Below are 3,515 nucleotides of genomic sequence, written 5' to 3' on the forward strand. Positions count from 1 at the left end.
CCTCTAGGATATTACGGTATTACGATATGGGGACGACAATCTGGTCGCCCCCAAAGATAACCTAGTTTCAAACCAAGCGCCATTGTTAGTGACATCGTCACCGTGTTCACCAGTGTTTTCAAAGGACTTTCTTGCCTGGAATGTCTGTGGTGCAGAGAGATAGCCACCTTCTACCACTCAACATGGGGCTGCCGGGGCGCCCGATAGAGCCAAAAATAAAAACCCGTCATTCGAGCTGTGGCAGGGGCTTTGTCCAATTTCCGACACGAAAGATCATCTAGCGCTAGTTGAGCGCGAAGAGGCAGCAAGAACCAGCGATGTTCTGAACCTAGAAGCACCATCCACAGCTTGATGACCGAACACCATAACCTCCATCCCGTTGAATAAAATTTTATACTACTGTTATCTGGCAAGTGTCAAGCGATAACTCTCAGATTTTTTTTTATTTAAAACTCCATTTCAAAAAGGATGCATATGTATGCTGCACTTTCAATCTGCGAACGTCCAAACAACTCCCCTTAAGTAACGCTCATTTAATTCTTATTCCAAGCTTGCGCCATTCCAAGCTTGTCAAAGGAGACATTACTACGACTGGCTTAACAGTGACTCTGAAAAAAAAAACCTGTGAACATGAGCATGCGATCAGCATTGACACATATAATTAAAAATGAACTAAGCAAGGTTCTCGAATTCATGGCTAAGAGTCTCAGAAAATATGCTAGACAACCTATAACACTTTTTATATCGAATATTAACGCCGAAATAAACTATGAACAGAGTACCTTCTATGTAGTTGCTTCTATCCATGGGCTCTCATAATGTCAACAAGGTAGATATCCGCTACAGGAATTGTGCTGTTCTATCCGCTCCTAACTGAAATGTAAAAAAAAAGCAAATGAGAACGTAGCTAGTCGTAACTGTGTTCACACAGTCCACCGCTGATGTTTACGTATTCCTCTCAGCTGCGACACTGAACACATAGCGCAGACAGGCGAGTGCTTTTTTTACAGCTCATGGCAGCACAAAGCTTTAGTAAAGGATGGTTGTGAAGCCGCGTGGCGACACATTGTAAAACTTGTATATGCTGTCTTACTTTTAATCAAACTGGTCGCAATTTAGTAAAATTTGTCGCACAAGAATAGACTGGAAAATAAGTCACCAGAAGCGTACTTGTTCTAGTAGAAGTGCCCCGTATTCGTGTGCAACCCGTTGGTGTCTCTGACTGGTGGACAGATAGTTTTTCTCAATGGGTAGATGCCCGCGTTTTAACCTCTTTGATCCTTTCGTACGCCATTTCTATCTAAGTTTGCATTCAGTCAGCCTCGGTTTCTTTTTTCTGGTGTATGTACTTTGAGTGGTTATAAAGCTGTTTTGTGGCGGCAACATCGATGGACGCGGCAATATTGTCGTGACAATGTCAGCTGATGCACCAGTGTTTGTGCAGGTTCTTGCTGGATTCATTTCGATCGTCTTGGGTAATGCACCGAACACTGACACGGGCTTCGATCGTCGCCTGATGCTTTTCGCCCATCCGGTGCGGGAGGCGTGTTCTTTACGAACTCCGATATGATGGGGTAGATTCACGTGGATTCTACCACCTGCGCACCTTCATCGAGCACAGTGACGTCATCCCTCCATCAAGCCAGGCTCTTGCCTATGAGAGGAACGTCTGGGCCTTCCATCGGCAGTGGACGCGGCAACATCGTCGTGACATTGTCAGCTGATGTACCACTGTTTGTGCAGGTTCTTGCTGGATTCATTTCAATCGTCTTGGGTAATGCACCGAACGCTGACACGGGCTCTGATCGTCGCCTGGTATCTACTGATGCTTTTCGCCCATCCATCCGGTGCGTGAGGCGTATTCTTTACGAAGTCCGATATGCTGGGGTGGCTTCACGTGGATTCTACCATCTGTGCACCTTGATCGAGCACAGTGACGTCATCCCCCCTTCAAGCCAGGCTCTTGCCTATAAAAGGAACGTCTGGGCCTTCCATCGGCAGTGGACGCTCTAACATCGTCGTGACAATGTCAGCTGATGTACCACTGTATGTGCAGGTTGGTGAATGAAAATATGCCTTCTGTAGCAATTACCTTTTTTTGATCGTGTTGGCGTGTCCACGCACGTTGATCGTTTGCTTGAATGATTGTATGTCAATGGTAGGCCTGTTGCTGAAGCTATCAGGTGATGTGGAGGAAAATCTTGGTCCTCAGGCGGCGGAAATGATTAAGCAAGTGATAGAAACTTAAACTGAAATCCTCACCAAATTGACGGAAATTCAGGAAAATCAAAAGTCTTCAGAGGCACGCATGCTTGACGTGCAATCCAGGCTGTCTACTATTGAACAAAAGCTAAAAAATGGCTGAGGCTTAACTTGGTTAAGCCTGGAGAATGCGAAGCATCATCGTGTCGCGTAATTTGGAGGCGCACAACCACAGCGACGGCGCGAGGTGGGCCCCCGGCCGTTTCTCCACTGCTGTGACGTCATCGTGTCACGTGGTGTGACGTCATGTATCACGTGATTTGGAGGCGCATAACCACGGTGAAGGGCTGAAGTGGTAGCTAAAGTAGTATGCTTCGCATAAAAACTTTAAAGAGTCTAGAGACAGGCTTTCTAAACTAGAGACATTTGCTGAAAGATCTGACATAGAAATGGCACCTGTTTCCCGAAAACTTGATGAATTAGACAATCGCTGGCGACGCAATACCCTAATCATACGAGGTGTGAAAGAAGAGTAAGATAGCGCAGAGGTCCTATTGAAAAAAGTGAATGAGGATATTTTTCAAGCTAAGAGAGAGAGAGAGAGACTCTTTAATGAAGAGCAGAGAATTTAGCCGGCGTTTTAAAAATCGCTGGCATGCTACTCTGCGTAGGGAGGGGAATTTGGGAGATAAAGACAGAAGGAGAGCAGAGTGGAAGAGGTAACAAAAAAAAACGAAGATAAAATGCGGCCATGAAATGGGTACTAAGGATGCAATGGCGAGTATTGATGTAACCTATGGAGTGATGGAGTGCCCCTTACAATGGACAAAGTTTTAGGTCCCTTAGCCTGCCTTAGGCAACAGAGACTTGCAATGACTTTTCTATTCACATATTTAAAAGACATTGGACATCTCGATAAGCTTTAAATTCACTTGCACGTCACCTTCATGCATTCTTTTCAAGCTAAACTTAAACAAAAGGTTGACTCTATTGAACGCATTCACCGACTTGGAAAGATGAAAGAAGGTAGCGACCGCCCGATTATTGTTAAATTTAAGGACTTTACAGACAAGATGAGAAACTTAAGTAATTGTTTCAACCTGTAGGGCACTGCATATAGTGCAAGTGAAGATTTTTCTAAGCGAACTGTTGAGATAAGGAAAAATCTCTGGAACTCATGTGCGAATGAACGAAAGAACGGTGCGAAAGCAAAGTTAATTTTTGATAAGTTAAAAGTCAATAATACCCTCTACGCTTGTGACGAGGAAGCCAAGCAGCGGTTTAAATGCCGGGATGCTCCTAGCAATGAGTGA

The 3,515-nt window shown here is 44.8% G+C and overlaps 1 pseudogene; it reads left to right on the forward strand.

Annotated features, from left to right (window-relative positions):
* Positions 1-1,414: 1,414 nt before the first annotated feature.
* On the forward strand, positions 1,415-3,515 carry LOC149345633 (uncharacterized; annotated as a pseudogene).

Source organism: Amblyomma mixtum, chromosome 4, assembly GCF_055824585.1.
Source record: "Amblyomma mixtum isolate Tamu chromosome 4, ASM5582458v1, whole genome shotgun sequence".
In the NCBI taxonomy this organism is placed as follows: Eukaryota; Metazoa; Arthropoda; class Arachnida; order Ixodida; family Ixodidae; genus Amblyomma; species Amblyomma mixtum.